At 46.2% G+C, this 13,298-nt stretch overlaps 1 protein-coding gene across 6 annotated transcripts in view; it reads left to right on the plus strand.

Moving 5' to 3' along the window:
• Positions 1–13,298, plus strand: part of STXBP5 (syntaxin binding protein 5) — a 2,430,573-nt gene that overhangs the window by 1,137,948 nt on the left and 1,279,327 nt on the right. The gene's annotated exons all lie outside the window — the stretch shown is intronic.

Raw genomic sequence — 13,298 nt, forward strand, 5'->3', positions numbered from 1 at the left:
AACGAGAAAGCATTGCCCATGCTCCTCGGCTGGGGGAACCTGCTGGCGAACCTCCGGCACTTGGACTTCGTCGCCGTCGCAAAGAGATTGATTTGGGGTTCGCCCCATCGTTGGAAGAGTCGATCCACTTGATCCTGGCGTAGTTCCCACTCGTGGCACGAGCGCAGCTCCCTGCTGAATGAGTCGGCAATCGTGTTTTTTATTCCTGCCAGATGAAGAGGCACCAGAAACATCCCTTGGGCGACAGCCCAATGCCACAGATCCTGGGCTTCCTTCGATAGGGCCGGGGACCTGGTTCCGCCCTGCTTCCGGATGTAGAACATCGTGGTGGTGTTGTCGGTGAAGATCCTCACCACCTTGAGGGACGGAAGAAAGGACCTGAGGGCCCAGAACACTGCACGGAGCTCCAAGATGTTGATGTGGAGAGACTTCTCCTCCGGGAGCCAAAGGCCTCTCGCGTGAAGATCTCCGGAGTGCGCTCCCCGACCTTCCAGGGAGGCGTCCGTCGCCACCGTCACCTGGTGAGCTGGGGTCTGAAAGACCGTGCCCGCTGACAGATGGGAGCGGTACCCCACCACCGGATCGTCTGACGGAACGTCTCGTTGAGAGGGATCCTGTCCTCGAAGCTGCCCGTCGACTGGAGCCAGCGGGCGTCGAGGAACTCTTGTAAGGGGCGCATCCGAAGCCTGCAAAGGCGCACCAGATAAATGCAGGAGGACATCATCCCGAGGAGGGATTTGATAGATCTTACCCCGGTCATGTCCGTGGCTAGCAGACGCTGCACCTTGCCCAGAATGGCCCTGGTCCTTTCCTCCGACGGCGAGGCCAGCCACGCCACTGTGTCGAGCTTGGCTCCCAGAAACAGGGCGACTTGCGACGGAACCAGGTGGGATTTTGGAAAGTTGATGGAGAATCCCAGGTCCGTGAGCAGCTGGACGGTCTTCGCAGTGTGCTCCACGGCGAGCTCCCTTGTCCTTGCCCGGATGAGCCAGTCGTCCAGGTAGGGGTAGATGTGGATCCCCTGTAGGCGCAGCCGCGCCGCCACCGGTGCGAGGCACTTGGTGAACACCCTGGGTGCCGACTTCAATCCGAACGGGAGGGCCTTGAACTGGTAGTGCCGCCCTTGGACCACGAATCTGAGGAACTTTCGGTGTCTTTTTAGAATGGGGATGTGGAAGTACGCATCCTCCAAGTCCAACGACGACAGGAAATCGCCCTCCTCCAGCTGTCCCAGCACGTGCTGGAGGGTGACCATACGGAACTTCTGTGCCTTGATGTACTTGTTCAGTCGCCGTAGGTCCAGGATGGGGCGCCATCCTCCCGTCTTCTTTTTTATGAGGAAGTACCTTGAGTAAACTCCGGAGCCCCGAAGCCTCTTTGGGACGAGCTCGATGGCACCCTTCTTGAGCATCGCCCTTACTTCCAACAGTAGTTGAGGGACGTGATTTTCCTTCCTGGCCAGGGTGGAACGCGAGGGCACTTCTTCTGAAACTCGAGGGCGTGCCCTTGGGCCAGGGCGTCCAGCACCCAACGGTCGGTGGAGATGGACTCCCACACGCTGACGAACCTCGCCAGCCGGCCTCCCACCGGGGTGCTTCGGCGGGGGCCCGACCCCACGGTCGGTTCTATCTTGTTTGGAGGCCGCCTTGCTTCCTTGACCTCCCTGTCGACGACGATGGGCACCACCTGACTTGCTGCATCCCCTGTAGGCTTCCTGGGAAGAAGATCTTGCTGCTTGGCGGTATGTGGAGGAGCCACTGCCGGATCCTTTGGAGGTACCCTGTCTGCCTCCGGAGCTCCGAAAGGACGGCCGTCGTTGTTGGAGCACTCCCAGTGCCCGGGCAGTCTGTGTCTGTCTTGGTGGCCTGAAGGGACTCATCAACCGCCTTCCCAAACAGGTTGTTCCTGTCGAAGGGCATGTCCAAAACCTTGGTTTGTACGTCCTGGCGGAAATCCGTAGCCATCCTCGTCTCAAGCAAATGCTGCTGCCCAACTGACGGAAACCGGTGTCGGCAATGTCCGTCGCCACCGTGATGGCGTGGTCCGAAGCAATCTCACCCTCCTGTAGGATTTCAAGGGCCTCAGCCCTTTTGGCGTCCGGAAGGAAGTCCAACAGAGGGGCGATTTTGAACCACAACTCCCTGTCGTAGCGGGCTACGATAGCCAGGGCGTTGGCCGCCTTGATAGTCGTTGCTGTGGATGAGATGATCCGTCGTCCCATCGTGTCCAACTTCCTGCCCTCGCCGTCCGGCAGGGAAGTTAATGTCGAGGCCGATGCCCCCCCAGCTTTCCTCTTTGCCGCCGCCGAGACGACCGAATCCGGGGTAGGTTGCGCCCGAAGGCACAAGGGGGCAGCGTCGGGGACCCGGTACTTCTTATCATACCGGTCCCTCTTTGCCGGCGCCGTGGCAGGGTTCTTGAGGAGGGCGAGCCCCTCATCCCAGATGTCATCAAGAAGCGGTACGGCCAGGACCGTCTTCCTTTTAGCCTTGCGCCGTTGGTAAAGGAACCCTTCCTTCTTCTTCTCTTCTGGGCAGAGCTGGAAGAGCTCGGATGCCCTGGAAATCATGGCATGAAAGGATCCAATCTTGTCGGGCGGGGACGCCCGATCAGGGGGCAACGGGGGACACGTCCAGTCATCGCCTCCGTCGTCATCTGTACCTGTCGTAGCCGTGTCTGTGCCTGTATCATCCCCGTGGGTAGTAGACCGGGGGAAGGCAGAGCAGGCCGCAGAGGTGGGAGAGGTGGAGTAGGATGCGTCGTCCTCTTATGCGGTGGACTTTCCGAAGGTCCTGGCTCCGGTTCCCCTGTCGGGTCTGGCTCAGGTTCCTCCATCGGGGGGGAGGGGCAGCCTTGTCCTTATCTCCGAGCATAAGGACTGAATCGCTGACAAAATGGCCGCCGAAGTGTCCTGCGGCGCCAGAAACGACAGGCGCGAGGGCTCTTGAGGAGCCTTGTCGGCGACACTGTCGCTCTCGTCGTCGCCCTCGTCGGGATCCCTCCCGATGGGCTGGGCCTCTTCCACGACTTCGATGAGCTCTTCTTCAGAGGTCTTGTCCGTATCCACGATGACCACCAGCCCCTCCCCCACCTTTTCCAACGAGGACTTCGTGGGGGTCTTCTCAATGGGCCTGAAAGACGACTCCCTCCGCGGTGGCAGGGAGACTCTGGGTCCTGAGGTCGCCTCCACTGGTGTAGCCTCCACAGGCTGAGCCAGGGCCGCGGCGACATCCTCAATCGAGGTCTTAGCAGGGTGAATTAAGGCCATCGTCACGTTCTGGACACCTGGGGCCTTCACCTTGGCGGGGAGGGTCCGAGCCTCGCTCCCCCTCTGCCGGAATCTTCGAGATCGACCGGGGCCTCTCCAGAAGCTTCGCCGGGTTCTCGGACTTCCTCTTACCTGAGCCAGAGCGTTGGCTCGTGGTTGATGGCACCGGGGAGGATGCGCCCTGCCTGGCAGCGTGAAGCTTAGCCTTTTGTTGGGCCCCCGTCGTCGGGGCGCCCTCACAGGACTTAGAAGTCCGCTCGGACTTCTTTTTCTTCTCGCCTGACGGGATCTTCCCTTCCAGCCAGTTGGCGAGACGGAGGTGGCGATCCTTCATGGTCCGCTCCGACATGTTCCCACAAAACGCACAGTCCTTCTCCGTGTGCGTCTTGTCCTCATGGAGACAGTAGAGGCATAACGAATGCTCGTCCTCCTTGAAAACATTCTGAAGCTGGCATCCAGGGCAGGCCCTGAACAGCTTCCCGGGCGTCGAGCTTCCTTTCTCCTGGGCCGTGGTCCGGGGTAGGCCTTGGAACTTCTGGAATCCTCCAAAAGCGTAACTCGGTGAAATCTTCACCCTTGAGGGGCGTAGAAAACTCCGAAACTGATCCCCGTTGATCGGATGTAGAAACGGTGGAGCTTGAGGCTCTATTTAACAGAAAAATGAGAAAAATCTCCTGAAAAAGCGCGAAAACGCAGCAAAAGCTCGAGAGCTACAGCACAAAGACTCCCAACACTTGAACGTGCGGTAAAAATTTGAGGATGGCTGCCAGAGGCGGGGCTTAGGGAGAGGGCAGTCATTGGCTGGAGGCAGTATGACCCAGAGACTAGTGATTGGTTACTACTAAGAAAGACAGATCAGAAACAAAACTGATACTGATTTTTTTCTATACCGAGGATTCCCGGCCTGACGGGGAATATTCATGAGCATGTGAATCCATGCCAGACCCCATGCTGGAGAATCACAGAAACACACTACTGGCACACCGCGCCTGGAGGAGCTCTAAACTTCACTCCCCTCACTACCACAGGATGTTCCCCGACTGACTACCCGTCCGCAAGCATGTGGCCTGCTGAGATCGCTGATCTGTGTAAACACCCAGCGTTTTAAATTCCCTACTGCCTTCCGATAAGGACGCAAGAAAATTGAGCACCTGGGGCAGAAATGGGATGATAACATTGTCTGTGGAACCATTCATTCCACCAAGTCCATTTTGCATTATAGCTTCTGAGGATTGAAGGGGTCCAGGATTTCTTAATGAGCTGGGCGGCCTGTCCTGAAATTCCTGGCATGGACCATTTGCTCCTGAAACCCTGCAGGCTAGAAGCGGCAGCAAACCCGACACGTAGGGGGAGGAGATCCCCTGATGGATTTGTCAGGAGATTCGAATCCTCAGGGAGAACTCTCATGAAATCTGGAAACCAATCTTCAGATTTCCATGTGGGAGCAATGATCACTATTTGTGCTTGCTCCCTGTGAATCTTCGCGAGAACTCTGGTAAGCATAATGAACAGCAGGAAGGCATAGTGCACCCACCCCCTCCCAGTTTTTCTGGAAGCCACCTGAGCCCAGAAAGACTGGGTCTAACCTCAAACTGAAAAACACTGGGAATCTGTGCATTCAGCGTGGAGGCAAAAATATCAATGTCCAGGAGACCTCAGACTTCCGACAACCTCCCGAAGATCATCCTGTCTGGAATCCCATCGCTGGCGTCCACCAGGTAGGGAGCGTTCCAGTCCGCCATCACATTCTGGTCCACCGGCAGGTACAGCCAAAAGACAGATGCCACAAATAGCCCTGCTTTTACACATAAAGGCCCTGGGCGCCCAACAATCAAACCAAACAAGTCTGTATAATGTTACTTAAGCAGTAGCAAGAGGTCAGGAGGAATGTATACATATTGTAATCAATATACGCATATAAAAACGCATCAAAAATACTAAAACAATACATAAACAAATTATTGTATCCAAATCATATGCCTAGGTGTTTCAAAAACACGACCCCTGGTGTTATCTATCATCTATACACTTAGAATGATGGTGTGATGTTAGTAGCACATGTGAGAGGCTTATTCGCAGTAAATGCACATGTATTAACCCTCTCTATCGAGTGTCTACTCTAATTCGTGTTTCTGGATGCACCAAGAACACAATCGTGAGTCAATCTAATTTGTGTGCTCCTGTGAATCCGTCTTCAGGACACTTGATATGAGTGGAACGTGCAGCACTGGCACGTTTCTTCTTGTACTTATCATGCGCACTGGATACTTGGATGTATTACTTATGTGTAAAGCTGTTATCACGGATTTCCCGTTAGTGGAGCTATACAGTGAGTTTGTGTCATTCAGAACTTTATAGATACAATTTCGTGTGCAAATTGAGGTGCAAGTGGTCGAGTATGTTGGTGTTTAATCTCGTCTAGTAGCAGAGCTGCTCCTGGCTTGCAGGTACTTCCAAGCAGGCACTGTAGTCTGTTCACTTTTGATGCCGTTTCGTTTAGCATCTAATAACAATGTTGCAGTCGTTATGATTTTCACTTGCCGCTTTTAACTTTCCGTATACTAATCAAGATTTTGTGCTGCCCAGACGCAAGCGTATTTTTACCTGTCCCTTTCTGCTGCTACCGCCAAAGCACTCCACTTGCGATCTTGTTTTTTGGGAAGAGTTCTTCTGCCTGACTGCCTGTTCACTTTTTTTTTTGACTGCAACAACAGAGGACGTAAGGATTCGCTCCTGCTGTATGTGCATGTTCCTTTAAGAGGCTGGACCATAAAAGCCACTTACCAAGGGAAGCGTTCTGCCATGTTCGGCAGTGGACGAGCTTCCCACTAACTATTTTAATCATCATAATGCTAAGTTTCTTCTAACATCTTGCAAGGTGAGCAAAAACAAGAGCACGGACGTACATATTTGCACGTAATTGCTGATTTGTTACAGATTCCATTTCAAAATACAAGTTTGAAGTTATCTTACTCTACATCGTTTTACACTCCTGGGAGCAATTGTTGGCTATATTTTGCCCCCGAATTCACTGTGTGCGATGCAAAGAGACAAAAGGAAACATTTTTTTCCATCTGAAATTCCTCTACAATAACTTTTATTTTCACTCGTACTGTTGCTGCAAGAGTAACAAGCTTGCAGATGCCACAATTCCATCTGAGGCGACTGTTGGCTAATAGCCTTTGAGCCCTTCTGTACGTCAAGCTGGAAAATATTTTTCTCTTTGTTTGCTTTCAGAAAGTCTATTGCAATAATTGCTTCTTGAAATATCTGCTACATTCACTGCGCTAAAAGGGTGACTGTTGGCTCATAGCCCTTGAACCCTTGCGTGTGTGACACAAGAGGCACGTTTCACTTTCTGAAACTGATTATAAGCCCTGCTTAATGGAATAACCGCTTCAATTGCTGTGGGTTCCTTGATTGCGCTAGGGGTGACTGCCGAGTGATAGACTTTGAGCCCTATGCGCACGTTGTAGAAAAGAAAAAAACCGACCCTGCATACTGAAAGTTCTTGAGCTTTGTACTGCCTGAAACAAACGCTCACTCTTTATTTTCTTTCTCACGGGTGACTGTTGGCAATATCGCTTTTGAGCCTTTGATTCCAGCATTACAATGAGATTTTTCGATTTCACCACGTTTTACTTGAATCGGGAGTACCAGTGACCTCATTCAATACAGTTTCCCAAGCCACACAAACATTTTAACTAGAGGAACTAAACCATACGAACGGTGCCAAATACTTCCCACTTGTTACAATCAAAGTAATATAAAATGTATAATCTACACAGCACACGTCTCAAGGATGATTTAAAAGCTCCTGAGTTAGATCATTATTCATCCATAATATCGAGCAATGACATCACTCCGCCGATTGATATTGGCCTCCTGAATTCCGAACATAACTTTGCTTCTAATATTCACTCACCTGTTACAAAATTCAAGACAGCTGTGTGCACTACCTTGCATTACACTTCCGATTAAGGACCAACTATGTATCTCAGTCAACTACAACCTTTCAAATGGTAAAAAATACGCTTATTGCCAATCTTGAATATACTGTGTCCACATCTACCATGAAACGTCACATAGACGGTCTTGTACAAACGCCCAGCATTAGATCTCAGAGTTTAAATGCCATAGAAAACTTAGGATGGGCTCCCAGCCCGATACACCAAAATCTACAGTCTAACAAGGAAACAAACACATTGCAATCAACCTCCATTCTGTCAAACAATTGCCAGAATAATTCAATTCAACACTTGATCTAATGGAAGATGATCTCTCCCAGTGCCACAATCACGATGTAAGATCTCGTTATGAATCTCAAGTACAGGCCCTCAGTTCAATCAACCTTTGAGATCTATTCACAAAAGTTGTTGAATCTTTAAAGGATGAAGTCCACACCTACGCCGGGATTGTAATGGAACTGACCAAAGAGGTCAGTAACTGTGAGTCCAGTGAAATAGGTGTGAACAACTCTGTTCACACTCGATTAAAAAGATCTTGTGTCTCCCCTTGACCAAAATGACAAAAATCACATGACTTCCTTTGAAGATCTAAGCAAGGATTTTACTCAGTTGAAAAATCACAATGTTATGTGGTCAGGCATAAAAATTATATCATCAACCGTACAATCTCATGGCCCCTCTCCTACTGATTTGTCTCAAACTCCTTTGATGGCACCGTCTGATCCCGATGATGCTCCTCTTTAAGCTTCAACCTTCGAAGAATATATGCGACTTGTGCAGATTGTGGAAGACCATGAACCAATAATATCTAACATGGCTCTTTCGGATTAAAGTTCCTCGTCACAACCTCAAAGGAAAGCTATAAAAACAAGGAGTCAGGACAATTACTGTGACACGGCTGCAATTCCAGAAATCACAGACCCAGAGGCAGTACTGGAAAATCCGCTAAACAATGCCCCAGCTAAAAAAAGTTAAAAGAAAGTTAAAGATACTCTCAATAAAATATCTAAGGAAACCATCACTCGAGATCATTCTGCTGGCAGTATTCAAACAAGAAAGCATAATAAAGCGGATTAAAAATAACTTTCTGAAAGCCTTGGATAAGGTGTCAAAAATAAGTGTTAAAAAATCAAAAAGCAATAGAAATGTACCTTCAGAAGAGCCAACAAAAGCTACTTCACAATCTCTGGCACTAGTGATTCCTATCTTTCCAACTGATAACTTACTACCTTTACAGCTAGGATCAACAAAAACTCATACTGCATCCCAAACTGATGATCCAACAAAGGTCAAAACTCCTGTGATTAAAGTACTGAAATTGGTGCCTATTTTTTGTAAGAAGATACAAAATAAACCGCTAGATGTTATCCCAAAACTAACTACAGAAGTAAATTCTTCTTCCCGCCCACTTGAATTAACAGCAACCCCAGAAACACTTCCTGCATTTTCACAGCCTGTAATTGACGCAGATTCTGTTTCCAATCCCACTTTTTCCAATAAACCTTTTGCAGTGCCAAAAGTGTGGCTTCAATTGATTAATCAAAACAAAGGACAACATGCATTGACTACAAGATCCGGTCATACACGAAAAGAATACCAGATCTTTATCTCTTTTCATCTGATATAGATCGACTTTTATTCACTTATGACAAAATAACACGTGTTGTTGAACTAATTCTGAAAAACTCTGAAGGCGTCCAAGCTCTACTTTCATGTGCTACAGCCTTCAAACATCTTGGGGTCGCCATCTGTGCTCAAAAACCAAAGTTACTGACTATTGACCAGCAATGATCTACAGTGGACAATGTTTTTGTCGCCAAAACGACTTCTTCAAGTCAACAGTTATTAAGAACTCACAGCAATTCGATCTCAAGAAATTAGTAAAGTTCACGCAGAAAAGGACAATTCTTATCTACTTTCCCTGCTGCCAGACCACAAAACCGAAGTATTCCAGCGTTTAACTGCCCCTGCTCACCATCTGTAGACTGACGCCATCCTCAATATAGTGAGCTGGAACTCTCGTGGTCCCCTATCATTTCAGCACAAGACAAACATTTTGTTGCAAGAAACCTGGCTTACCTCTTCACTTTTTCTTGATGGTTGCACTGTACTTCATCAACATGCAATTTTGTCAGAGGAGAGGGTGCCCTTCTGGCAGTCTTTTAAAAGCAATTCGCAACTCAATATTTTGTGATTTGAAATGTATAAGTGATGGTATTCAGGGTATTCTGGGGTCTCGTTGTAGTCTTAAATGGGTTTGATGTCACAAAAGGGTTGTTCTTGAAAAACGTCTATTGGGATCCAGCTGTAAGCGATCTCCCAATATTTCTGGAACAGTTATCTACTGTTCTCACTAACTGTAATATTGAACACCCAGGCTTCATACTAATTGGTGGAGACCTAAATGCCACTTTTACACCAGACGCTAGGCGCCTCTCCCCATCAGTGATTAGCAATTCCAATGGTGAACTATGGGAACAGTTGTTTCTGTTTTGGAACCTTAACATTCTAAAAGATATTGTTAATTCCAACTGTACACTTGCAATAACTTGGACTAATGGTAAAAGTTCATCCACAATAGATTATATCATAGTATCATTAGACTTGTTTCATATATGTCAGAGATTTAAAGTTGTTCCCCTCGTCCATGGTGATCAGAACTCACTCCAGGTTTAATTTTACACAGAAAGTCAAGAAATTGTGAACAAATACGATCATAGGGTCCTGACTAACTTACAAGGAACTCTCATTTTGTGCTTTCAGAATAGAGGACAAATATTAAACACAAAACTTAAACATCAAGTTAACCATGGGTCGGACCAACAATTCGAAAGGCTCAGCTGCCTTGGCAGCTTCATATAATTGATATGGGAGTTAGATCCCCCTTAATCTAAAAAAACTTTTCCCAGAAAATCACACTCAAATACTTTTTATGTAACAACTCATTTGCACAAAAAGCATTTTTTAAAAAGTATCCGTGAACTGAAAGCCCTACACCTTGAACCCTCCATCTTCATTGCTGAAAAATACAACTTGCAAAATGCTTACAAATACTGGTCACAAGGACATACAGTTGCGACATATTAAAAATGGGCAAAACATGTTACAGAAACTTCTAGCATCGCAAACAGAACATTTCTGGGCGTTAATAAACAATCCATTATCTTGCCAAACTGTTCACCAAGCAACTGTTTTGCTTGCCGCCACATGGGAAGCATACTTTAATGAAAACAGTGTGGAATGGTCATTACATAAGCAACATTGTAAATCTCATTTTGTCATTCCTTAAAGTCACAAGCAGCTGGACCAAATGGTCTAACCAACAAGATGTTTAGATCTGACCATTTGACTTGGGACATCATTTTCAACACCCTCTTTAAAAAATAAAAACAAATAAAAATGATGGAAACTAAAAAAATGCCGATGTCTTGGAAAAGAGCCATAATTATACCTATCCATAAAAAAGGCGACAAACTCGATCTGGGCATTTATTGACCCATCGCCCTTATGGATTGTGACTCTAAGATCTTTACACGCCTGGTTCTCCAAGATCTAGAAAAATGGGCAGATAATCATCAAATCTTATCTAAACATCAAGTAGGATTTCACAAAGGGCTCTCAACAATCTTGAATGGTGTAACTCCAGTACCCTGCAAGCTCAAAGTAAGAAAATGTTATCCCCTCCCACTTATATAGCCTTAATTGTTCTGTCTAAGGCTTTTGACTTAGTCAATAGACCACAATTGTGTAAAAAATTGCAATCTTGGAATATTCCACTGGGCCTATTGCAAATCATTATTGCTCGCCACGAGTAAACTTTAATGCAGATCAGAGTGAACTTACTGGGTGATCTTTCTTCCACCATATCTGTGAATACTGGTGTCAGACAAAGGTGCATATTACCATTATTATTTAACCTCTACTTCGCTGATCATGCCCCTGAATCTAATCAAACACACTTTTGCTTCACCTGTAATTGGGAAAACTAAAATTCATATGTTGGCATACGCTGATGATATAGTCCTTATTGATGACACCCCAATTGGGCTAACCCATCTTATTACAGCATTAGAAGCTTATGCCAAAAAGAATGATTTGATAATAAACCCAACTAAATCCAATATCATCTATGGATCTTTGTTAAACAGAAAAATAAAATCTTCTTGGAAAATCGACAAACAAGAAATTCAAATAGTCAACAAAGTGAAATACGTAGGTTTTACTCTGAGAGCAACTACATAGTTACATGCCCTAACATCAGAAGTAGACTGTAAAACACATCAATATGTGGCAATTGAAAAAAATGGCTAACTTCATATTGTCATTTTTCATTGATGCCATTAATAAAACTATACAAGAGTAAAATGATCCCATCTCGTGTATGGAATGCACGCCTTGCGCACACAAAGTAAATTGGGACCGCCTAGTAGCTCGTTTGTGGAAGCAAACTCCAACTCTTCCCCAATCGCTACTTGTCTGTCATATAAGATATGAACTTGGTCTATTCTCTTTATATTCCCACTATTGTTGGAAAGTGTTATCAGTTTATGGATTCAATTTACGCAGACCTTCATGACCTTACTAACAGAGGCTACAATCTTTCTATCTGTCCTTCGTGAAGATTACTGAAACTATGCTCGCACAATGTGATTGTACACAACAGATTCTAATGGAGAATCCCAATAAAGCTAAGCTACTATTGATGGGACATGATTGGATTAAAACTAGATTATCTCTAATCAACCTAAAAAGTACCCAATCATTTCCCTTGTGTGAAAAGCCTTGTTCATATGTTTTCCCATATATTAGGCAATTTCCTACTACATCTTGGTGACAAGTGCTGTTACGGTTTCGTCTAAATCTAATAAAGACCAACGAGAGAAACCATATATGCAACAAACTAGACTCTTCCGGTGTAACCTGTAATCAATGTGGAGAAGGCCTCAGGCAAGATTTGAAACCTTTAATAATAGTCTGGCGCGCCACATTAGCTGTGAGGCAACAACACTTTGCAAATTTTGTTCACATCTCACGTATTTACACACAAGATTTTTGGCGAAGGTTATCTGCTGGAAAAGAAATTGCATTGTCAATTACACTGTTAACACTTCTAAATGAGTTGAATTTCATTAAGATTAATTTGACATATGCTGTGAAATCTAAATGTCGTGTCCTGAGTTGGTTTTGTAAACTTGAGTAATGTGGTTGCCTTTTAAATTTGTTTGGATCAAGTCTTAGTTGCATCCATTTTTAAATTCTTTGTTACATAATGAGAACTGCTTCTTGTATTCCTTTTATCAACTCTTTCTGCTTAATTGTACATGATTTAGTTTTCTTGTACAATTATTTTATTATTCCAAAATCTTTTTATATCTCACAAACATGATGCAATGTGTAAAAAGTCATTTTTTTGTATATGACTAAATGCACAATAATAAAAGAAGAAGAAAAAAAAGGAATTCCCCCATCACCTTCTTGAAGCGGAGTGGCAGGTCTGTATCTTCTTGGTCAACTATGTCTTAAATACTGTCTTCAATCCAGCAATCTTCTCCAGCCATCCTTATATCTACTGCTGGTATTTTAATCTTGTGCCAGTCACCTGAACTAACAGGTTGAAATGCACACCCGCTGGAACTCCAATGCACTATATGGTGGGGGCTAAAAGGCCTGTAGCAGAAGTAGCCTGAGACTCTTCTGCTGATTATTGCTTTCGTATTTCTCGATAATAGGCAGTCTTAAGTACTGCAGCATGAGCTTCTGCTTCAAACAATAGGATCAAATCTGTCGCTCGCTAAACTGAGCTCCTCGCCATGGGTTGCTGGCCTGCCACGTGCGCGCTGTGTGTCAGCTGAATCACACTGCGTGTCGGAGCGCCTCCCTCGTGCCGCACAGCACATGGGGTGCTCCTTCGTGCCTGCACTGTATCGTTCACCCGCTATGAATCAGGATTTGGCACGTGCTTCAAAATTGCCAGCTAGTTATGTAGTGAGAGCATGAGCTGCAATACTCACAGGCTGCGCTCGCGCTCTCCACAGAACCAAGTGAAACGCTGGTGCCCCCTC

Source organism: Ambystoma mexicanum, chromosome 4p (genome assembly GCF_040938575.1).
Source record: "Ambystoma mexicanum isolate Mex_15411 chromosome 4p, UKY_AmexF1_1, whole genome shotgun sequence".
Lineage (NCBI taxonomy): Eukaryota > Metazoa > Chordata > Amphibia > Caudata > Ambystomatidae > Ambystoma > Ambystoma mexicanum.